Below are 25,627 nucleotides of genomic sequence, written 5' to 3'. Positions count from 1 at the left end.
CGCTATTTGTATTTCTCCTGGCTCAACTTGGTCCTCCCCGATCATCACTACATTGTTCCCTTCAGATATCATTCATACTAGATTCAACACTGTAGTTGATTTCTTGTTTTCATTAAAACCTAAGATGACCCATAAGTGACAGAATGCAGTTCTGACCTTTAAGCAATAACTGCTTCACTTTAGGACAGATATAAATCTACATTACGAGAAAGCAGCAACTGCATTCAGTCTTTTAAAAACAGATTCAATTTGTCCACAAAACCAACCAAGCAAGGAAGGAAGGATTATAAAGGACTTTAACAGTATTACCTATGAGGAAAATTGTACCCATGTATTAGGTGATGTCTTCACCATTAATCATAGTTAGGAATTTTGGAACCCTTGATGTGGTTATATGGCAGACATGGCCTTTATTGGACCGCCAGCCCAACTTAAGGCAGGCGCAAGCGAAGCAAGGCCCTCAGCTCGAGCCGTGGGCCGTTAAAGGCCATGTCCGCCTGACTGGCAGGGCATGAAAGCCATTTGCAGTTTGTCCGGGGTGCGAATGGCCTTCACAATTTTTCATCAAGAAATCTGCACTGCCTGCGCAGCCGATCTTCCTGTGGAAAAAAAGATGGCCATCACTCTATGGAAAAGGGACACAGTCCCTTTTCCATGTCTATGGCAGCAGCCGGATGCGAGGATTGCTTGAACTGGAGCACAATGCTCTGGTTCCACAGGTAAGTGGAGGGGGTGGGGAAGGGAATCCGGTCATTTTGGCCAGTTAGGGGGGGCAACAGGGAGATGCTACCTGTTGAATCCCCACATTGAAAGACAAAAGAAAAACACCACCAGTAGAAGGGCCTCGGGTGGCTGGGTCAGCAGGCAGGGGTTGTGTATTCTCGCCCACTGTTCCAACCACCCGATTGGCTGAGCACCTTTGCCCATCTGCGAATGACTGATCTACTTCTCCATTCCATTCATTTGGAGATACTATTTGATAGGATAGTCAGATTCATGTGGGAACTACTTAATGTTTCAAACAGACACAATAGCCATTGCTCCTTGGTCCTGCATGGCGAGGGGGAGAAATGGGCAACTCAAAGTCAAGCCTCAGCTTCACAACAGAAAGTAAGGGATTAGATTGAAGTCAGATCAGAGAAGGGGGTTTCTCAAAACATATTGTCTCCCTTACATCGATTGCTCCTCACAGTCCTTCCCTCTCCCACACAACTGAGACTGGTGAGAAAAGAGTCACTTACAGTTTTGGGGGGTTAAGTAGCCCACATGCCTTTCTTTTTCTTGGGTGAAGACATTCAATTAGTCAGGATGCCACTTCTCCTTGCCCTCTGAATACCAGGCACCACCGGTATACAGCGATTTTACTGAAAATGTAATAAATGCATTTTACAACAAAACATTATTAATGAAAAAAATGTTTTTGTAAAGATGTATGTGGGGGTGGTGACCAGGATAAAAACAGCTGGGGAGGGGTTTGAGGTGGGGCGCCACACATAAGGAAACAGGGGGTTGAAGGGGACCCCCGAACCCTCAAAATAGTGAAAGAAATGTGATTTTTTTACTCATTAAAATTTTTACATTGATAACATTTCCGTTATAAAACTTTTCTGTAAAATCACCAGGTACTGGCACCACCTACTGTGGCTAGTTGAGTCTAATGCTGGACCCCTTGTTTGACTAAAGCTTGGTGACCCCTGTCTCAACACATTCCTAACTCCTTTATGATGGCCCACACATGGGTTCTATTCCTGTGCTATCCCTGAAGGCCCTAAGCAGTCCTTTCTTCCTGGCCATTTCTTGTACCACTTATCACTTCCTCCTACCTCCCTTCTATTATTCACCTTCTTAGCCACTCTTTCTTCCCTGCTCGATATTCTTTCACCCTCTACACAGCTTCTCTGCTCCACTCTCTCCTTCCCTCCAGTCTCAACCCCCCTCCTACTTGATGCATTCAACCTCCTTCTCCTAAACTCATGACTACACCCTTCTTCTCACTGCATACTATTATTCGCCTCATCCTCAGTACTTCAGGTTCCCACACTTTCCACTGACCTCTGCCACCTTTCATCCAGATACTGGATGGGCCATGTGACTTCTAATTGTTCAACAGCTACCATGTGCAGGTAACATAAGAATTCTAATAGATGTTTGAGCAAAGGAACTATCCCCATGTCTGTCTGCTTAATACGCTAGCAGAACATGTCCCAGCTCCATCAGCCTAAGCTATTTCACATGGGTCCGCCAGTTTTAATAGACATCACAAACCCCTTTAGTGGCCATATCCCACAGTTTCTCTCTGCCAAGACATAGATGTTGACTTCCTGATCCAAGTGGAATTTTATGAATGTAAGCAGACTGGGCTTGTGATTGAATGTGCACACGAGAACTGCAAACTTAAGTGTCAGCCTTTTGCTGTTATTTTCACTATTACAGGTCCCAGACACCCACGGCCGTGGTTATGTAGACCACCAGAGTCTTTGGCCGATTGTCTCTTGAATGTTCAAGGGGCAACTTCTTTAAATATGACAAATGGTTATCCTAGATAATAGGGTGGATGACAAGAAGAGATGGACGACAGAGGTCCTGAGGAATCCACTATATACAGGTATATTAGAAAGACTGTCAATTTTACTATGTCTGTTGGTGTCTGGTTTATGTGCGTGGTAAATTCTAGCCATTTAGGGCCTATAAGTAATGCAGGTGACTTGACAACACCTTTTGCAATCTCACAATCTCAAAACACATTGTCAATTCACTAGGATTACATAGGCCCTACAGATCAATTAATTACTTCCAAAGGACCTAAATCATGTGCAAGCTATTAGCAAATAGAACACTAATGTGCATTAGAATGTGCTCCTAAACCCCCACAAAAGGTTGTCCAGTCTGCTGTGTGTTCTTCTACACAACACTAAGTGGCAATCATCCACTTCTGGATACCGTACTCAAGCCCTCTGAGCAAGCCTCATCTCGCTGGTGGCCCACACGTCACTTTTGTTGATGTATGGAGAGGCACAATTAAATTTGTTTTGGTCTACAGTGATATCCTGCCCAGATGTGCATGTAGCACAAGAGAGAAGAAGAATCCTCAAGGTACAGGCAACAACACCAAGGAGAGCACAGCCACAAGGTGAGAAACACAGCCACCTGAAAAGCTCCGATATTGGGCAACGGTCCTGGATCGAGAGGTCTGATCCTACAATACGCCCCATCTGCGGTAAACCGTAACACCCCACGTGAGACCCAGTATTATACAGGCGAGAGGGACGAGGAAGACTAGGTCTATTGAGCCTTTATAGGCTGTTCCAAATCAACCGCCCTTCAATCCAATAAATAAATGTAGTCTTCTGAAAGCCAACAACCCTCCTGTGTATAAACAATCCCCTGGGATCCCAACTTCCATTGCTGCCGAAAGCTTAACTCCCAGAATCCTTGTTTCACTGGTCTCCATTCCAATACTCCACATCCTTCTTCCAGTCTGTCTGCTTCTTACTTTCCGCAATCCCAACCTGACCAGACAAACACTATGATTCCCAGAATCCCTGTTGTGTATTTCATAATTCTGGTTCTTCCAGTTTACCCCGCAAACCCTACCAATCCCATCCCTCCGATTGTCACTTTCTGAACTCCCAGACGAATGTGACCGACAATTACAATTCCCACCATCTTTTCTTCATCCCGGTCTTTCTAGTCTATTTCGCGAACCTTCTACGTCCCGTCCCATAGGATACTAAGTCAGGCAATTAACCTGAACCACACACACCCAACAGCCCTTCCTTTTCCCCACAGGGATAAAAGGCAGAGCAAGAGAACGCAGTACGAGCAAGGTGAAACCTGCAGACAGCACAACAAGATGGCTACCGCGCAGCAGTGCAAGAGAAGGAAAAAGGCAGCAGGAATTCAGAGGGCGGCGGGGAAAGAAGTGGCCTTGCCCTTTTCGTCCCAGACCCAAGGAACCGTCGTGCAAGAGAGCCTGAAGACAGTGAATAATAGCACAAGTGTCCTGCATCAGATGTCAATGGTACACGGGGAAAGTCTATGCCGCTAAGCAGGAGTGAAGGAAGCTCCCGCAGTACCGGCCTTGACTCCAGAGAAGCCAAAAGCCAAGCGATTCTTCACAGCCGGTGAGTCGAGGGGAGAACTGATAAGAACCGGGCTGTGTTGAGTGAGAATCTCAAAGAGGCAAGTTTTGAACTAAAGCTGATGAACTTTGAATGAACTGGAAAAAGTGTGAAGGGGAGACCAGCTGTAGAGGGAAACCGGCACCATGTGAGTGCTAACTCAAGAGATTCTGGTCGAGCCCCATATGAGAGAAAACTACAATTAACAGTGGTCATACAGAGGGTCAAGCAAAATCACTGTACAATCGAAAGACTGATCTACAAGCAGTGTGAAAGAACGGCAGGTGAATCCCACAAACATTGAACTGTGTAAAAGGAGAACATTGAAAGTAAAGAGGGGTCAGTGCCCGGAAGAGGGGGACCCAGGGTTGAGCCACTATCACCCTGATCGAGAGCCACAGTAAACCCGGTGAGGGGAGAATAAGAATCGAGAGGGTTCCTAGTCCGGCAGAGGGGGATCCAAAGGTGTAAAGTTGTCACCCCAAGAGTGAGAAAAGGGAAAGCAAGAGTAAGAAGAAATGGCAAGAGTGAACCCGAAGATGAGATGCCAAAGACAAGGCCATCACCCAAGTACTAGCAGTCCAGAGGTCTGAGACCGACCAAGGGCGATCAAGGGAAAAGTTATGATCCAAAAATCAAGTAAGAAAGAAATAAGATATGTGAAGGGTCTGCCCAGAAGAGGGGGACCAAGGGGTGAAACCATCACCCTACCTGAACTCTGGATTACAATTGAGACGGGTTAGCACCCAGAAGAGGGGGATCCAAGGGGTGAATCATTATCATCCGAGCAAACTTTCATTTGGTTAAAGGAACTTTGTTTTTGTTGTGTGAACACATCAGGCTCTGAAGGCAAGAGAGTTTCTAGGGAAACGAGATTTGGCCATCAACGGTCCTGAGAACTGCCATTGGAACTGTTATCTTGTGCTAGAGAAGCCCGAGACTGTACTGTGCTCCAAGCTCCCATTTTACGCTGTACAAAACGTGGGGAAGGGAGACCCAGGCCATCGCATCCTGACCTATTAATTGAGAACACCTTTCTTTTCTTGAGAACTATCCCACACCCTTTTCTGTATTAGTTGTAAGATTTAGCAATAGGTTTCTTAGTATAGACCTTTTTATTTGACACCACCACTAGGACTACCTTATTTTTCATTTGATGGTTGACGCTTGCTCCCATCTTAGATTTAGGTTTAGATTAAGCATTTTTCCAACCTGCATACAACTTGCATTGTTCAATGAACATCCTTGAACTGTGATCACTTGTGTCTGTCTTACATGGTTTCACCATGAGTTTCTCACAGTATCCAGCATTTGAGCTGACATCTTTTTAACAGTAGTGCAGTACTGTGCGTTGGTGAGTGCGGCAGTGTGTGCATCAATTGAGATTAGTACTTGGTTAGGTGGTGTTGAAAAGGATATACTTTGTCTACTCCGCACAGGCAGTACTTCAGTTTGAGCTGATGAACAGTTAGCCAGGAAGCAAGAAAACAAGAGTGGGAAAACTTGGGAGTTTGTAGCTTTAGTTCAAGCCGAGACTATAGTGTTCACAAGAATTTAGCACTTGGTTTACAGGTATGTAATAGTGCCCTTCCCCCACCCCACCATCCTTGACATGTCCTTGTGTCTTTTAAGAGTAGAAGTGAACAAATTGCTTACAGGGGCTTGATTTTAAAGTGTCTACATGCTCCATATGGAGTTGGATATAAATAATGCCATTGGGGAGTTTTATTCATGAAACCTTTTGAGCAGAAATTCAGTGTGTTATAAGAAATAGACTAGAGGAAGAATGTTGTATTCCCTAGTTGGCAGTTTATGTGGAGCTATTGGTGAAGAATGCTATGTAGCTTGGTGCTGTAATCAATAAATACTAGACCGATGAAAAGGTAGGTCTTAAGGGCCTGGTGAAACAAGAAATGGTCCTCCATGGCACGCAACGACAGAGGGGCAGCGTTCCACAGCGTGGCCGCAGCGACCAACGAAGAACAGCCACCCATATGAGCAAATTTGAAGCGGGGGACTGTGATCCTCGGGGAAGAGGCAGAGTGCAAGGACCTGGCAGAAATATAAGATCGAAATTTAGCCTGCACAGATTCCAGCCCGCTCCCACAAAACACTTGATGGATCACGCAGAGGGCCTTAAATTTGATAAGCTTCGCCACTGGGAGCAAATGCAATTTGAGCAAAATCGAAGTAGCCAGGCAAAACCAAGGAGCCCCTACTGCTAGTCAGGCTGCTGAATTTATTAGCTCTTGCAGTCGCTGAAGAAAGTACGCAGGCTGGGGCAGATTTAGCCCATTACAATAATATAGGGAGCCGGAAGTGAGAGGACACACCAAAGACCGCAGGTGAGTAGGAAGGTAAGGGAGACCGTTCCGCAATATTCAGCGTTTAAAATGAACTGACAGACCACTCTGATTTGATTCTGCATGGCTAGTGAGTAGGAGAGCTTTACACCCAAGTTCTTAACCACTGTAGAAGGCATGGGCAAAGGACCAGGTCCAGCTGGCCAAAGAGCTGAAGACCGGACAGAAGAAGCTGAAGGGAAGCCAACTACCATCACCTCACTTATCTCCATTGAGGCAAAACCAGTTCCTACCCATTCACCAATGAGCGCCAGAAGGCAGGACTGGCAGTGTTCAACAGAAGCAGGAAGAGAGAGAGATCTAACTACACCAGCAGAATCTGTGGGTCATTGGCATAAGGGAAGCACTGAAACCCAAGAGAGTGATTCAGATTAGCAATATACAGATTGAAGAGGAGAAAATAGCAGAACCTTGAGGAACACCACATGAGAGGCTCCGCAACACAAATAAAAGGAAGAAAAAGAGACTGTTTGACCAGTAAGGAAAGAGGCAAACCAATCCAGGGCCTGGCCCGAGAAACCGGCTGCGGACAATCTCCCCATCAGAATGTCATCATCCACTGTGTCAAACATGGTGTTGAGATCCAGCAGATCAGGGCAGCAGCACCACCCTGAGCCACAATCTGGGCCAGGACCGGCCGAAACTCGAATTAGAAAGCATCAAGGTACCAGACTACTCAAGAAAAGAACAAGAAAGGAGCATGACCAGAGCTTCCAACAGTTTTATGGGGAACGTGAGAAAGGACAGAAATTAGACAGAGTAGAGGAGTCAAGACTAGGTTTTTTTGAGAGGACGAATGAGGGCTTTTAGTAGGACTAGAAACTGACGTAAAAGAGGCATTAACCACAGCTGTAAGTAGATGCAAGATGCTTGGGCAGCTGTCCTTAAAACTACTAAGTGGGATAGGATCATCCAGAAAGGCTGATTTGAGAGTAAGCATAGCTGAGATCACAGCAGGCTCTGGAATGACTGGAAAAGAGGAACAGCCAGGAGAGGACAAGTTTGAGGCACTAGTGCCCAAAGCCGATGAAAATGGGGCAGCCGTGGCAGACATTTTCTGACGAATGAGGGAAATGTTTTCATTGAAATAGGTGACAGCAAATCACAGAGCCTTTGAGAAGGTGCCACCACATTGGTGGCAGAAGGTGAAGCAAGGGAACGGACAACCTTCAATAACTCCTTAGAGGAGTTAACAAAGGCTTCCACACAGACAGCAAAAAAACCACACTTAGCTTGCGTGATAGCCAATTGATAGGAAGTGGTAGCCCGACATAGGGCAAGGCGGGGCAGGGCGCAATAAGAAATGCACCACTTTCGTTCAGCTTTCCTTCATGCCAGTCGCAGTTTGGCCAGATCGGCAGAGAACCAAGGTTTGGAAGGGTGGGCACAAGGTCGACAGACTTTAAGGGGTGCCAGGGTATCCGCGACGGTGTACAAAACCTAAGCAGGAGTCTGGAAATTACAAAGGGCCCTACTCGGATGATGCTCAATGATAGCCAAAGTGATAGAGTGTTTAATCTTGCCCCATTGTCTTTTAGGAAGGCAGGGTAATGTAGGAGGACATAAAATGGAGGGGTGAATTCACCAAAAACTGAATGGCATGGACAGACCGCAAAACAGGTAGATGAACAAAACTAGCAGCAAGAGAGGAGGGGGATATAGAAGATCAAGGTATTCCCAAGGCTATGGATAAGGCCAGCACCAGCTGGGTAAGATGCAACTCTGCAAAAGCGGCAATAGGGTGAGCCGCCTCTGTCGTGGGATCATTAGGATGGAAATTAAAATTCCCCCCCCCCCCGCACACCCAAAGACAATCAAAGCCCCAAACTGGAGTCTAAGGTCAGCCACTAATTCAGATAAGGCAGAACAGACAAGGGGGTCGGGTCCAGGAGGGTGATGATCAATAAAAAGTGAAGAGTACTGGTAGGGGAAATCGAAAAGCAGAGTAGAAGATCCTCCATGTTGGCAGTGTGCTGAAAGGGCAAAATAGAGCATGTCAGATTAACATGATGAATCATGACAATCCTACCTCCAGTTCTGGGGGGAGCCCTAGCCAGGTTGAGTATCCGGTATTAAGAAGGGCATGGACCAACAAGGGAGCCGGCAAGGCTTTGAGCCATGTCTCTAACATATGCAAGAACAGGGGAGTGATCCTGTAGAAGAGTGACAATCAGCAGCATGCACGGGTGTGAGCGTGCATTAAAAAGCAAACATTTCACCTGGCAATCAACTGATTCAGCCACAGTTAACTTACCCTGACTAACATGACACCAGCCGAAGGTGAAACAGTGTTAGGGGGAGCCACCTTGAGAACGCTGCACAAATAGTGAAATGCACCATCAGAGGGGGTTGCCCACAGCCCGTCTGCAGCACAGATGGGCAAGACTTGGCCAGGTGGAGGCGCTTCCACTTCAGCCATCTGCTGCGCTTCCGGTGAGCAGGAAATTTAAATCTGCACATACAACTGGCCGTCTGAGGCGAGAGAGTGACAGCTGCCGCTGATGTGTGCGTGTAGGAGAAAAAGAAAAGACAGACTTGCAGCGGGAAGGAGCCCTGTGCGTGTAAAGAGGCCAGGCAACCTCGCACTGACTGCAGCGGAAATGCTGCAGTTAGTTTATTTCATTTCCGTATACTGTCAAGATTATTAAAATTAAATTACAAAGTGGAATGCTGAATGCAAACACAAGAGTGAGTAAAAGCGTCCAGTCAGACGCAGATGGACCGGAATTAACACAGAGCCAATTAAAAGAACCAATTATAAAGAAGTACGTTTTAAAAAAATATGTAGAAATAATCACATCACACTAAACTGGGCTGCAAGCACAGTCCCAAAACCCACAACAGTTGTCTAGTCCAGTATGGGGGTGCTATTTTGCTGGAGTGGTGATCTTGAATAGAGTGTAAAAAAGCCACCCTGCAGCTGTTGCTAAAGGTGGTTTTAAACCAGCATCAATAAGGAAGTACAGAAAAGTAGAAAAAGAGATCTTTTGACACACAGTATTAGGTTACAATGAGGGCAAAACTGATGGGTGGAATGTTTTGAACCAATTGTCACTGGCAATACCGCTGGGCGACCCACCCAAAGAAACATTTTCCACACATTTTATGCGATTGTTGGGAGGAGGATTATGCAAATCATCATTGCTCACACCAAAGGGCGCATGGCAGCCTGTGCAAGTAGGTAACATCCGTCCTGCATAACGTTGGATCCGACTAGAAAGAGCTTGCTTTCTCAGATCATAAAGCAATAAGTAGAGAGATTCTGATGTCAGTCATCTGGTCCCTGATGAATGCATTATGTTGAAAGTTGTTAGTGTTGCCCATTTTGTGGGTGCAAATCAAAATTGCTACAATTGAGGGAGTGCACCCAAATGCTGCTTTCAACAGTTTTGATTCTATATGTATTCTTGTACATTCATGTGCCTTCCACTTTTGCAGTGTAATTGCATTATTGTCTAAGAGTGCCAGTATTTGTATTTTTAAAAAAGCATATCAATGATTTTCCTGAGGTACACATCCTTATTTCCTGCGAGTTCTGTTGGAGCCCACAACCACTGTCTCAAGTCTGTACAACCAGCCATGTTGTGCCCAAACTCCTCCTTGCAGGCACACAGAGAACCGCTGATTGGGCATGAGGAATTGTTGGTACCTATGCCAAAACCGACAATTGGCTGATGGCAGTAGATCTCCCTTGCTGCCAAAACTCCTTTTGCCTCAGTGTCACAGTTCCATCCTCCCGTATTATCACAAAGGTTATGGGAGGTGGGGCTTTGCACTGCCTAGTGTTGAGTTACTCTTTTGAGCAGAGCATTGCCTAACTCCTCTGCTGGATTGAGAACTGTTAGGGAGAATTCTCAGAAATGTGCCAATTCCTCTCTACCTTAGAGACCCCCAGCAACATTGCTGGATTTTGACGACTTGAATTTTTAACCTGGAGAGAGTTCGACCCTTTTTCCAACTCTGTCATGTATTTTAATGTGATTTTGAACACGGTTTCTTTTTGTTGTGGAGTGTGAAAACTCCATAGCCATCATCTTTTACATTGTGTGTCACAGCACATTCAGCGCAGTGGCACAGGCAAATCTTTCAGATTTCCAAAAGGTTTAGATACCTTCTCTTGGGTAAACTACTGTTTCCCTCTGGCAAAGTTCCATTGATAGTCTCTCGCATTTTCTCACAAGATTCATTAACCCCCCCAATAAGTTTTTCCACATTAAATTCTGCCATTTTTCTTAGATCCTGTATTTAATACATTCCCAAATATTTCACCTCCGTTTCTGACCTCTTACAATCCCACGTTGCAAAGCCTCCCCTCTGACAGGTAGAGAAAGTGGAAACATTTCTGTCTCATCCCAATTGATTGTGTGTCCCGATAGCCTGTCCACCTTTTCAAAAGCTTTAAGTGCTACATCCTCCTCCTTCTGGGTTAGAAAGGACAATAGCCATGTCATCCGCACAGGATAGCACTTTCATTTCCTTATAACCAAATTTTAAACTTCGAATACCTCAATCCCTGTGAATGTAAGCCGCCAAAGACTAAAGCGATGTTGAACAAAAAGGGGGACAATAAACAACCTTGTCTTGTGCCTCGCATGGGTGAAAAAGAATCAGAAATCTCATTGTTCACCCAAACCTTTGTCATAACTGTATTATTAAAACTACTCCCGCATTCAGGAATCTCGTCCCAAACCCAATTTTCTGCATAATATTCCTCACAAATTCCCAATGAACCCTGTCAAATGCCTTCTCAGCATCCATGAATACCAAAACTGTGTCCAAAACAAACTCCTTTCCAAGACCTTATACATTGATTATTGCTCCAATATATCCAAACCTATCTTTCATAAAACCAACTTGGCAATCATGAATTAAAGAAACAATTTTATGTCCACGTTGAGCAATGAAATCATCCTATAATTCCCACATTTTCTATGATCCCTTCCCAGTTTCGTTATTAGATTAATCACGGCTTCTCATTTATTTTTTTATTTTTTTGTGGCGTTTGTCTTGTCCCATCTCGTTTGCGTGTGAAGTGACATATGAGACATTTATGATATTCCAGATTTTAGGATCAGGGTTTGAAGAATTTCAACAACTCATTGGTTTAAACCTATGGTTTTGTTTGTTCAAAATAGAGCTTCCTTGGCAGACTGCCATTATAACTAATTAGAAGGGTTGATAAGAAACATATGTTTGAGTCAATGACAAATGGTTGATTTGTCTTTTGTAACGTGGAACGTAAAGGGATTCAATTACATATGGAAGATAAAGAAGGTAATGGCAAGGATTTGGAGGGAGAGAGAAGGTGTGTTTTTTTAAATTACATTTTTTACAAGAAACACATTTACTTGATGAAAATAAAAGCTTCCTGACAAAGTCTAGATATTCGAGAGAATTATTGAATTGCTATTGTTTATAATCAAGGCGAGTTGGTATGCTATTTAGAACAGGCTTAAATATGAACATTGAAAAAGTAGTTTTGGACTGCAAAGGTTAAATTATTTTTGCAGATCTAGTTTATGGTGGAGAAGTGCTTACTTTGGGGTTTATCTACTGTCCATGTCTACCGGGGGAAATCATTTTTTGATGCACTTACAAGAATCTTTGAGATTGCAGCATAGAAAAAGAAGGTTCTCACTGGGTAACTCAGCGATTTACGCGTGGTACCGAGAATGCAAAGCAACTCTACAAAGACGATTTATAAATGGAAAAAGAAAACATTAAGAAAAAGGAACATCATTAATATAGGAAAGCCATTGGGAGAGTAAGTGTGTATCTCAAAGAAATATTCATTCATCTGCCCTGGGGGGGACACAGAAATAGAGGGTGCATATCTGTTTACTCGTTGGAAGTGTACAGACCTGGAGAAGAACATATTATGGGATATATGCATGGCCTCTTACAGTGTAACTCACTTGATTGAACAGGCTACTCCGGGTACCAGTGAGGGATTTATTCCATAACATCTTCTACATCTCCAAATTTGAATTACGGAGAGATGAAGGCTCCCTCCAGTCCATGAAAATCAAGACATTTGATCTTGGCTTCACATCCTGATGAAGGTCTAGAAAATAGAAAAGGACATGTTTGTCAGTCCTATGACCGAAACATGTGTCGACTATACAAACCATTGGGAATAACAAACTGTGAATGACACCTGTATCAAGGATAGGGTCAAAAAATGTTGTAAAGCACTTGCCAAAAACGTGTATTAAGTTGTATTTACATGGAAAAATGGAAAGCCATTTTATGATACAAGAGTGTGTGTGTGTGAATGATTATGATCGATTGTGGGCTTGACAGAATAATTGTGATTGAATTATTGATGTTTGATTTCAGGTTAGTGATATGTATTATTAGAATGTATATAACATTTTTGTATTGATTAAATAAAATTCAGATATATGTGTTGAGTTAATAAGTCTGGTCATTCTTCATCCACCGGTCCACCCCTTTATATTTGCTGTTTCTTGACCTAAGGGACCAGGGATATAGTGAAGGTTACCCCCTTCTAGTGTTTGATTCTCTCATACTTGGGCACAGGGACCCCTCCAGTACAAAACGATTATATAACCTACACAAAACTGGAGCCAAACTCCTCTGAAAGTCCTATAAAACTCTACCAGCAATTCAACTTGGCCCAGTGATTTACCCACTTTAGTTGTTATATAGCTTTCAGGACTTCTATCTGAGCATCTAAAACGTTCTTTTCCTCAGGGGATAGTTCAGGAATCTCAATCATTTAAAAACTCTACATCCGTTCTTAAAGGAAGGGTATCCTCAGTATAAATTGACTCTTCGAATGAAAAAAAAACCTACAAATATCAAACTTTTTCATTGCCATATTTTTACATTCATTCACACTGTGTACATATGTTCTTTCAACCGATTAGCTTACAGCTTACCTCTCGTCACCACATTCCCAATATTTGTTTTACAAAGAAAAAGCCCCTTTCTGCCAACAAATCAGTCTTATTACTCAGCTCATCCCGAGCCCGAACCATCTATAGTTTATCTGAATTTTTCTTGGCTATTGAATATTTGTTGCAAGCATGTAAGTAATGTCTAATTCTTTCAGTTCTTTTAAACTAGTCTTCCTCGAGTATGAAGTCTTATTAATCAACTCTCCCCGTATTGTTCACTTGACACTATCCCAAACTATTAGACTATCTGCTGAGCCCTCATTTTCTCTAAAGAATATGTCAACAAAAGTCTGAATACCAGAGACTCCCTCTGAATCTTGCAAAAGACCCTGTTTGAGTCGCCATCTTAGAAAGGTTGAGTTCCCAACACCCAAACCCAACTGCATGTCCACCAGAGCATGGTCTGAAATCCCACGTTCCCCAATATCCACACAAATACCCCAATTCATAAGTTTGTCAGATACCACCATATAAATCGATCCTTAAAAAAGAATTATGAACAGATTAATAAAAAGTATATTCTCTTGCTGACACATGAATTACTCGCCATATATCCACCACATCAAACCTCTGTAAAAAGAGGTCAAATGCATTGCTTGCCCCTAAACTCGTAAATCTGCACGATGCTGAAGGATCCAATTTGTGATCAATGACAATTGAAGCCTAAAATTATATTCTCCCCACATATATCTTACAATAAACTCGTAAGTGCATCAAAAAAGGATTTCCCCAGAGGACATGGACAGTAGATAAAGCCCAGAGTAAGCACTAGTACACCATAAACTGCATTTGCAAAAATTATTTGACCTTTGTAGTCCAAAACGACTTTTTCAATGTTCATATTTAAGCCTGTTCTAAATAGTATACCAACTCCACTTGATTTTGAACAATAGCAATTCAATAATTCCCTCGAATATCTAGACTTTGTCAGGAAGCTTTTATTTTCATCTAGTAAATGGGATTCTGGTAAAAAAAAAATACAAAAAAACACACATCTTCCCTTTCCCTCCAAATCCTCGCCATTACCTTCTTTCTCTTCCATATGCAATTGAATCCCTTTACGTTCAAAATCACCCATTTGTCATTGACTCAAACATCTGTTTTTTATCAACCTTTATAATTAGTTATAATGGCAGTCTGCCAAGGAAGCTCTATTTTGAGCCAACACAACCATAGAAGGTTTAAACCAATGAGTTGTTGAAATTCTTCAACCCCTGATCCTAAAATATGGAATATCATAAATGCATCACATATGTCACTCCACACGCAAACAAGACAGAAAAGACACCCAATAAAAATATATATAATAATAATATTAACACAGCAGTCCAGGTAAAAACACATCCCTTTCCAAACCATTTCCTCCAACCACTCCTGCCCATTCTTAAATTACCCGAATTAGTTCACCCCACTCAAATACATCTCAGAAATAGTGCCTTGTTCAAAACCAGCAGTTAATTTAATTTTCCTAGATAACTAATAAAACATTCAACATCTCCATTACCAATGTGCATGGTCAAACAAAACAGTTATAGCAAATAAAATGCAGTATCAGACATTTCTAAACATCGCCCAAAAGATGGTCACATCAGTCAGCGATACAATTTATACATGACTTCCAAACACAATTCTTTAATAACAGATCTCTGAACTCATTAACCTGACTTAAGTGTGGTAGGTGAGGCTTCAACAAATTTAAGAACATATCAACCAGCATTCACGACTCAAAAGCAGTGCAAATCCTCCAATTATAGTAATCAAACATTAGAAGTCACCTATGCTAAATGGTTCTCCCCATTAACAATGTAACATTCAATTGCAACTATATACTTATTAATTCCACGACATCCCACATGACAAAGACATGTTACAAGTTATTTTGTGGTAAATGTCTACTTTGTCAGTAGATTCTGCGATTAACAATATAGTTTCATTACATCACATTTAATCCCATTCTAAAATATGGGGATATCCTTTTATAATTGTCTCCTCCCCAGTGCTGCCCACCAGCCCAGTCGTTCTTGATGAACTCTATATAAGGTACGAAAAGTTGAAGCCTTAAAATAGTGGTATACTATAAGTAATCACAACGAACAGAGTTCATTGTATTAAACATCTCATCGTTGAGTATTATGTCAAGCCTTGGGTGCACACCACAGATTATCAATCACCTTCATTCATGTTTCGTATCCCTGGTATTCTTTAATAAATAAGAACGTTGTGCAGACTAGCGGTTAATATAAATCATTGCAGATGTATAGTGTATACATTTAGTTATTGTTTGTTCGCTGCAATCAGTCTGTCAAACACAGACCTAATTATTCTATGTTAAATGAACCCTTCCTTTTAAGTTCGGTAAACCTTGAAGAATTTCAAGATATACGCCAGTCTTGGCCTATGGAACTGATTACACTCTTAGTCTCAGAGGGTCAGCATAACAGAATCCAGCACGATGCATCCAATATAAGTCACCTGTTAGCATCTGACTTGAGGGTTGCATTGCCATATAGTCACTTCCTCTGGTATGCACAAGATCATCTCTGCAACTACTGCGTTAACAGCACCATATCATTCCCTCCACAGCTCCTCTGCACCATTACATCTATGTTGCTCCTTATTTCCAATCCACTACTCATCATGCTCTACAGCACAGCGTCACAATGCTGAAAGGAGCTTTCCTCTAATATGTTCCTTTTGTGACGGCTACGAATGAACAAATGAACAAAAACAAACTCAAAAACCATTTTTACGGTCACTGCGCCGCTAGTTCCTGGCAATTTATATATACATTAAAATAAAACGGTAAGAAAGTATTTCCTAATTTGCAAATACCAATTTACCAAGAACAGATACCATTATATTAAAGCAAATAAAATAGCAAATATAACCCAAAGCGTTGCATCTCTATTTCCTGCAATCATCCCTCTTTGTGTAGTTGTGAATTCCTCCATATGTTCTTGATTCAGATCGGTTAAAAACGCCTCTGCACAATACAGTGATCAGTGAATGAATGAACTTGACCATCTAAACTCAAACAATTGCAGGGTACACTATATAGTACTTTAAATTCTTGCTTCTTTTGCCACAAAGAAAGCCCTCATTTTCTCCAGGACATCTCTACTCAAGGCACCAAAAAACATTGTGTTCTCCCCATGCAAGATCTGCCAGTTCACGTGCCTTCTTCAAAATCGTTTCCTTTACTGGAAATCTCAAAAATGTCACGACAAAATGCCTTGGTCTCTGCCCAAGCATACGTTTTGGACCTAGAGATCTAGGTGCTCTCTCCATTTCCAGGGGTATTTTAGGATCCAACTGAGTAATTTGTCCAAGCTCTTCTCCAATAAGTCCATTGGGCAACCCTTTTCAACATTTTCTGGAAATCCAGCAATGGGAATGTTGTTCCTTCTGGAGAATGTTACTGTTCAGAGATTTTGAGAGACAATGCTTATTTTCATATTTGTAAGTCTTTCATTTGCTCAGTCATCCTCTGTGTGTCTTCATCCACTGAGTTCAAGTGACCCTCCACAGAGTCAATCTTTGTAGACCAGTCCACATATTTCTCCTCTGAAGCAAACTGTTTTGTTTTGATCTTCACAATGTCAGATGTCACCTTGGTCATAAGCTCTAACAGTTTGCCTTCCCTTCTTTCACCTTCTTTTGCCTTTTAGCAAGTTGAGATGTTTTAGAAAGGCTGGTGTCAGACATGAATATAGATGGTGAGCACAGGTGTGAGAAATCAGAAGGTGCCTCACCCACTGGTGCCAGGGGATCTGTCATCCAGGTGGCCAGGACACTGCCATCACTTTTGGATCCACTTCATCCGGGTGGACCAGTGCGGTAGGATCACCTGCGTGAGAGGTCTTTGGGGAGTGGGACACCGGATGGCGAGACACGGTATCCCCTTCCTTATAACACCTTTACCCAATCCTAGCAGATAGTATATATAGGACCTCTACCCTGTACACAGGCAGCCCCCTCTGGGAGAAAATGACTAACACCCAAGCAGTATACCGAACATGTCCCAACACAATGGTCAGGCAAGGTCAGGCAATTAGTGACCAGCACTCACACCCGACTCCATTAAACTTCCTCACACAGATAAAAGGCAGAGCATGAACACGCACTCGTGTGTTTTGCCTCGCTCAAAGGAAACAGCAGTTTCGAGACAGCAGCTGGACGAGAGAAGATAGCAAACCAGGAGTAGATCGCAAGGAGGGAAGTTCCCTTGACTTTTCCGACAGGAAAGCGTTACTTTCAAAAGCACTCGAGATTAGAAAGCGTAAGAACAGGAAACTTGGCTGAAAAATCCTGTATTGTGTGTCGGAGATACTCAGGGTCCTCCCGGGCCATGGATTTGAGGCAGGGAGAAGCATCAGCCGCCGTGGTACCATCCTCGTCTCCAAAAACAAAGCAGCGTCAGTGAAATCAACAAAGGTGGTAAATTGGGGCGACCGATACAAGACTGGTCTGTGTTGAAGCCAAGGTTACAAGCAGCAACATTGTATGGTGAGCGCTGGAATGAACATTGATAAAGGTGTATGGTAAAACATAGAAGTAAAGTTGAACTGCTGATGAGTGTTTGAACTGTGGTCCAGCACCACGTGGGTGCTCAATCTAAGGTCTCTGTAAGGTATCCAAGCTGAGAAGTGGCAGAAGTGAAAGTTATTGGGTTACATTATTAAGAGAACAAACAATTGTGTATCGAAGTGGTCCTGCGACACGTCAAGCAAGATCCAGCACACAGTCAAAAGTCTTTGATTTTGATATAGTAAAGAAACTTTGCAAATGAGATAAATTTGGTCCGAGCCCAGTGGAGGGAGACCAATTGAAGGTTTTGTGTTAAAGTGGGTCTGAGCCTAGTGCAGGGGGACCTATACTGATATATTTCTTGAACACTTTTCTTTTGTAGACCATTGTTTCCCACACCATTTGTATTTCGAAGTATTGGCAATGGGTTTATTAGTAAAGGGCCTTTTATTTTGGCAAGACTCTACTAGGACTGTATTATTATTATTTGATGGTCGTAGCTTGCTCCCATCTTTAGATTTAGGAAACCAACGTTTTTCAAACCCAACTGAAGTTCAATAAACACCCTTGAACTGTGATCACTTGTGTCGGTATTCACTGTTTGATACCATGCCTTCCTTACACAGGGCACATGAGCAAAGCCTTTAAGCTGACATCTCTGGAGATGCCAGTCCTAGAATCCCCAAGATCCTACATTTCTAATATGGCTTTCTCACCTTATACTCTAGCTTCCTGCAGCCCTTCATCACAACCAGGACCCAAAACACATGCTTGCCCAGGCCTACAGCACCACGGAATGCTGAGGAGGACATTGAAAGTGCAGCAACAGCCAGGCTCGGGCTGATGAGCAGAAAGGATGGTTGTGGACAAGCCACAGTAGAGGAATATTCGCATATGTTTATGTGGCAGAGTGGGGTTCAAGGTAGAGAAGGGTGGGTGGTTGTAGAGCGGGGTGGGAGGAAGTAGGGTGGAATGGTGTAAAGTGAGAGGTAGAGTTGAGTTTGGGAGGGGTGGAAGAGGTAGAAAGGAGTAATGGGGGTGGGGGTATAATGGGAAGCAATGGGCGGCCGGGTGAGATGGAGGCAGAGTGGGTGGGGCTGAGTAGTGGGTGGGGTAGAGTAGCAGGAGGGCTAGAGCTGAGATGGGATAGAGTGGTGGGGTGGGAAGAACAGAGTGGTGGGGACAGCAGGGGGAGAAGAGTGGACGGAGTAGGTTGAGGTAGCCCAGTTAGAGTGGTATGGAGCTGTGGGATTACAGTAGAGTGGTGTTGGAGCGGTAGGGTGTGTTAGAGTGGTTTTGCAGTGTTAGTTCTGAGTGGGTGGTAGAGTGGGGTGAAGCGTGATGTGTCAGGGTAGACTTGAGGAGGGATAGAGTAGGTTAGGGGTAGAATAGTGGGATTTGGTGAGGAAGAGAGGAGTGTGGATGAGGTAAGGTGGGGGTAGGTAGAGAGGATTGGTGTAGAGTGGGTGAGGGCAGAGATAGATGGGGTGATTAGGGTATAGTGGAAGGGCTAGAGCAGTGAGAAAGTAGAGGGGTAGGCTTGTGGAATGACTAGAGTAGTAGGGCGGAAAAAGTAGTGGCCTAAGAGTGGGGTGGACTAGGGTAGAATGGGATAGAGGATGTGGTAGCGTAGTAGGTTGGAGTGGGGTGTGTGGGGTAGACAGGGTGTGGAAGCTGTGACTGGGGCATGTCTGTCAGGGAAATTGGGGGCCCTGCCAGATGTGGAGGGGGGTCATTTCCTGCCCCCCTCTCTCCAAGAATGCTTGGTCTATGACTGCTGGTATCCCTGTCCCTTCCACAATGCCCATCAGCCTCTCTTCTGGCCATAGTTTTCTTTTTCAGAACCACAACTCCCAAAATGCAACCAAGAAAAACCCAGGCTGGAATGAGGAGAATGGAATCAAGAGCCTTCTCTTCTGCCACCTTAAGCATGCTGGTTGCTTGCCTCCCCCTCCCCCATCCCACCCAGCACCATGCTCCGAGCACCGGCAATCCTGGAAAGCCTTTACTGAAGGTAAGCCCATCTAGGTGAGAGCATTTATTGCAGCACGCTTTTTTGATCTGTGTGTTTTTTTCACATAATTGGTGCAGCAGTGATCCAAAACTACCATGCTGCTAAACATGCTGTTTTAGCCATCTTATCTTCCTGCAACGGGCGTGTGCGGAGCGAACTTAGGTGCTGATTTACTTTTCCATCATGGCATCCTCTTCTTCTGCACCAGATGCCTCCAAGGTTTGCCATGGCAATTGAGTCGCACCGAAGCCAATTGGACGAACGCTTGCTGTATTTGGCCTAATGGGAGCTGGCAGACGGGAGCTGGCCCCCGGCACCAAGGCCCCACACGAAGGCTCCTGTCTGGACCTGTCCAGGCCTTGGGAGGGCTCAGAGGGTCTCCCATCTCCTCCTCTGCATCACTTCATGCTCCACCACCTCTCACCTTCATTGAACAGTTCACTAGCATGCAGCCAGCTACTCCACAAACCTGTGCCTCACATGGAGCTCTGTTCTCCCATTCTACAGTACTTGTGAGTCATGTTATGAACTACCCAATTCATAATCACTAACTCACAAATGTTGAACCTAGCTGTGTCTTAAGCCAATTTCTGCTGTTTTTCCTATGCCTTACTATACCCCCTTTTCTGCATTGGTTTGCTTTTTGGTAATTTTAAACCTACAACTCTACACCCCAATTTTGCAATGCATTTGTGTGCTTTTGGTAATTTCGAACCTATGTGTGTTTTTTTTCAACCCTACATCTTCAATTTTGCACCAAAGTATTTCTATTGCATCCGTTTGCTCTACTTTTCGGCTAATAGGCCGACTGGTGAGCTTGTGCTGTACAGTATCTATCTGCCATCCTAATCTCTGCGCAACCCCTATGGTAGTCGCCATCTCACCTACCTATTCTAACTGCTTTACTATCACCTATACTCCTCACGAAATCTGGGAGGAAAATGTTTCAAAAAATACTTCCTAACCACTAACCCTGGTCTACCCATTGCAGACACCTAGGTCAGTGCAACTTCCAGAAGATCGTAACTGATATCATCTTTTCTGTCCCATCTCTAGAACTCTTGACTCCTCACTGCATCTATACTCTATCCTCATCAATTAATGGTGGCACTATATGGGAAGTACTCTTGGCAGGCATGCAGGTGTATCATTAATGTCGATCATAATGGCAGCATCATGGCTCAGGGTCTTCAACCCAATCTCCTCCTTCTTGAGTGGCACTTGCCACTCCTTATCAACTTCCTTCCTGCTCATGTTACTGCTCTCTCTGTCCCCCCTCCTCCTCCTCCTCCGACTGGTGCACCACGCCCACATACCCCTCATTGTAAAATCTTTAAAAGGCAGAGACCTACTCCATCTAGCCACGCTTAATGCACGCTCTGCTATCAAACACTTTGATGACATCTGCCTCCTTCTCGAAGACCTTGATCTCCAATATCCTCACTCTTACCGAGAAGTGGTTCAATGCCATATCAGTCACTGCTTTTGACTCCCTTCTCCCCGACGGCTACGAGATCATATATAACCTTACACTAACTGTACTGGCAGTGGGGTTGCCCTGATCTTCCTTGAGCGGGTCCCTTCTTCCCTCGTACCCACTCAGCCATACTCTTCCTTCGAGAGCCTGGTCTGCAAGCTGGTCATCTCTCCTACCTACTCCATGACCATCGCCACTATCTATAGGCCACCTGGCTCTATCACCCTGTTCCTCTCAGAATGGGCTGATGTCTCCTCGATCCTGACATCTTACTCTAAAATCAGAGGATCAGCCTGAAACACGCAACCAAACGTAACATGTGGTACCTCTCTGATCTAGCAGCACTGAAGCGCAAATGCAGAGCTGCAGAATAGAACTGGCAGACCTCAAGCTGGCCTTTTGCCTTCTCCAAAGGCAATATCGTCCCTCCACTCATTCCAAGAAGAGGGCCAACATCCAGACTCACGTCTCTGGAGCATCCAACACCACAGCTGAACTCTTTAACATCGGCAAGGAACTAGCCAATCCTTCAGTCTCCACCTTGCTTCTTCCCTCTCAGGCCCTCTGCGCTGCATTGGCCACCCACTTCACTGCAAAAACTCAGGACATCATAAGCACCTCCCTTCCTCCCATACCCCTGCAATCCCTGGCCTCCCATCCTCCATCAGTCTTTCCCTCCTATCACATCGGTCATGAAGGTCGCCTCCAAATAGGTCTCCCCCTGTTCTTCCAGAACTATTAAGGATAGCATTGCCTCCCTTGCCCCTGCACTTGCTGATTTTGGCAATCACCCTCTTGCTACCGGGTCTTTCCACTCTGCTGTCAAGCACTCTAGTGCACCACCTCCTGAAAAAGCCTTCTGCTGACCACTCATCTCTGGCTAACTACCGCCCCATCTCTATCACTCCCTTCCTTGGCGAACTCTTGGAGAAGCTGGTCTTCCCCCAACTGAGCCAGCATACTGAGCTCATTAGTTGCCTACATGACCATCAATCTGGATTCTGAGCATCCAGAGGCATGGAAACTGCTCTTCTAAAACCCTGTGAAGAACTGCTTGCATCTCTTGACTCGAACTCTCCCGCTGTTCTCATTCTACTTGACCTCTCCTGTGTATTTCATTCGCTCAACCACTCCATCCTAATAAAAATGCTCCAGGACACCTTTGCATCTTGGAGCGGGCACTGGACTGGCTGACCTCCTTCCTCACCCTCTTCCCTCTCAGGTTATCCTGTGCTCTTTCTCCTCTCCCACCTCTATCTCCACCTGTGGCTTTCCCCAGGGCTCTAACCATTCACCTAGCCTCTTTAACGCCTATCTCGCTCCGCTTGCTCACCTTTTTTCACTTTCTCCCCTGACTTCCACTGTTCTGCAGATGACACCCAACTTGTCTTCAAACTTCCCTCTGATCCTCTCTCTACTTCCTCTGCCATTCCTGCCCATCTGCTTTCCAGTCCAGGTGTGCCTCTAATGATCTCAGTCTCAATGCCAGCAAGACTGAGATCCTTCCTATTGTGACTCATGCTCCCTCTATCCTACCTTCACTCTGGCTACCCTCTATGGGCTCTCCCCAGTCTCCTTCATCTGAAGCCATAAACCTTAGTCATCTTGGACTCCTCTCCCTTTCCTCCCTCAGATCCTGGACCTTGCAAAGAAGGCCCCCTTTCAACTCCACCACCTCAGAGGTATCCTACCACTCCTCACGTTTCAATGTCTCTAGCGCACTGGTACCCTCTAGGCTGGACTATTGAAACAGCATCTTCCTTAATCTATCCTCTTCCTCTCTCCACCCACTCCAGCCTATCAAGAATAGGGCTGCATGCCTTATCCTTGGCCCCGGGCTCAGGGACTGCATCTCTCCAGCTCTAAATTCTCTCCACTTGCTCCCAGTTTGTATAGGGTGTGCCAACCTCGCCCTCCTCAAATGAATTTAAATAACATGATAGGCAGATCAAATAAGTGCTCTCCTATCCACCATTGCAGAAATCAGGATTAGAGTGCCTTTATTGAAAGTAAAAAGTGCACATGGCATTGTGCATATTTGGGTTGGGATGGCTGAGGAAATTAAGGGTACTTTTAATGGCACACACTCACTCTCACTCCATAAGTGACAAGGATACAAAGTGAGAGATGCTTAAATAATAGCTCCCTGAAGGAAAACACAGTCTCAGACAAATAGATACTCAAGTGCAAAATGGTTTCCAGTCCAAAGCCAGGTGTGGAGGACTGTGACCCATGCCAAGAGTATTCAGACAAGCAACAGAGCCTGATACATTGAAGATAGTCTTTGGCAGCATCTCGCAGTGAGGCAATTAGGTTTAAGTTAAAAATGGAAATTGGCAGAAAAAGCAGACAAGCTTGTGATGAGGCCAGATAAGTAAGGGAAGTTTAGATACATTTATCTATGTTCTTATTGAAGAGGGCACAACGTGCGTCTCGCATACTATTCTGAAAGACCCAGTGTATTATTTTGGCACCATAAAAGAGAATATAACATTTCTCCACCAGTATAAGGCACTAACTAACTTGGCAGGACCGCTGCAATCAGAGAAGGAGTAGATATTAGTGCGTGGAAATGTTCTTGGCAAGAGTTGAGCACTGTCATAGTGGTGTCCAGCCAATTCTAAAATAGGCTCATCAGTTTCATGCGTCAGAGAAAATTGTGGATGCCAGCTATGCTAATGTGGGCTTGGTGTACACAGAAGATAAGCCATCCAATGATATTGAAGGAATTTTTTTTTCTGACTAAGGGGACCTATCAGAAGCACACCATGTACAACATGTTGCATCATCTAAAAAGACTATAAAGCAGGTTACAGGCAAAAATGTCTAAGTGCGTGTGCTGTTATTACAGCAAATAACGGCTATGATGAAATGCTGCCAGGCGTCTGAGTGTTCATAGAAGTTTGGTGCTTGATGGAAAATGGGGAGCAGGGCCTTCAGTTCAGGTTGCTGCAAGGATCAAATTCAAATCCCACTGCATCATCCATAAGAATGTCTGCGGCCAGGGACTACGCTATCTACAACTTGCTCTCACCAAATACTCTCCCTCCAGATCTTTACGCTCCACTGGCTCCAATTCCCTGCTTGTCAAGTGCTTCTCTAAACAGCGAGCTGGTAGCCGATCACTTTCCTCAGATGGCTCCCTCCTCTGAAACAGCCTCATCCATCCTCGGTCTTGAGCCAGATCTCCTAACATTTCAGAGGCTCCTCAAATCTTTCCTCTTCACCTCCTCCTACCCTCTCTCCCTCCTGTGCTAAACCGGGCAGTCACAGATTGGTGGCCTCGGCACTTAGGTGTCCTTCTGGGTCCTAGCCTTCTGCCCAATCGCCTTCAGCCTTCAGCTCTCCCTCCCTCTGCATCATTTGCCTTTGGGCACCCACAGGCCTGTGCTGTAGCACAGGCCTCCATTTATTGTATTGGCAAGTGATCACTCATTACCAAGCGATCTCTGCCAGGCACTTAACTGTTGCTCGCAACGGACTCCATGGCGCTTCCCTTTGTGGAACTCCTAGCACTTACCCCCATACCTTCTCACTTCACTCTGCCTGCACTTGCACATTCCATAATGCTCACAAGGCCTAGTAAGACAGCCTTCTTCTTGTTCATCAGTTTTATTGCATTTGCCTTTGTAGAAGCCACTTATGATCTCTTTCTCCTATATTCATTACTGAACTTGTAACCAAGACAAAGCGTGTTTCTACTTTCTACATACCTGGGTCAGCCTGGTTCCTTCTCCTTGTTGTTACTGGCCCAGGGCAGATCCTGCAGGAGGCAGGATACATCAGCCTTCTGTTCCCATGTTCCCTCCCCGTTTGCCCTGCAAGCAATTTGAACAATTTCTTGATGTATACGTGCCATACAAATGCACAATCAATAACTAGGATTGGAATAGATTTCTTCCTGCCAAACAGAATTTAGACATCCAAATTACTGACCCCAGGGGAACGGCAGGGCAACAGAAAACAGAATGAGAAGGCACTGCAGGGTAACCTGGGAGACATGGATCCTCAACAATCCTAATTGAAAACGAAATTCATCAGCCAATGGAGAAAGTCACAAGGAAAACCAGTGGCAGGAGCACTTAGTGGTCACTCTTCAAATGGAGACTGAAAAGGTGCAAAGGCTAAAACCCTTAAGAAGAAAACAGGCTGGGCCTAAAAAGTCTAGCCAGCAAATAAGAGGCTGAAAAGTGTTCAGGTGA

At 44.4% G+C, this 25,627-nt stretch overlaps 1 protein-coding gene across 9 annotated transcripts in view; it reads right to left on the bottom strand.

The window, feature by feature from the left end:
- The window catches only part of GALNT3 (polypeptide N-acetylgalactosaminyltransferase 3), a 684,564-nt gene that overhangs the window by 525,520 nt on the left and 133,417 nt on the right, over positions 1-25,627 (bottom strand). For 4 of the 9 annotated variants that reach the window (XM_069616285.1, XM_069616286.1, XM_069616289.1 and 1 more), the window contains 2 exons: positions 12,400-12,548; positions 1,242-1,364 (listed from right to left, as the gene is read on the bottom strand). The exons of 4 other annotated variants lie outside the window; for them this stretch is intronic. The gene's annotated coding sequence lies outside the window, so the exon portion shown is untranslated. The remainder of the gene's footprint in view (positions 1-1,241; positions 1,365-12,399; positions 12,549-25,627) is intronic. One more of the 9 variants, XM_069616288.1, reaches the window with a different exon arrangement.

This window comes from Ambystoma mexicanum, chromosome 9, assembly GCF_040938575.1.
Source record: "Ambystoma mexicanum isolate Mex_15411 chromosome 9, UKY_AmexF1_1, whole genome shotgun sequence".
Lineage (NCBI taxonomy): Eukaryota > Metazoa > Chordata > Amphibia > Caudata > Ambystomatidae > Ambystoma > Ambystoma mexicanum.
This window is presented reverse-complemented; position numbering and strand designations above follow the sequence as displayed.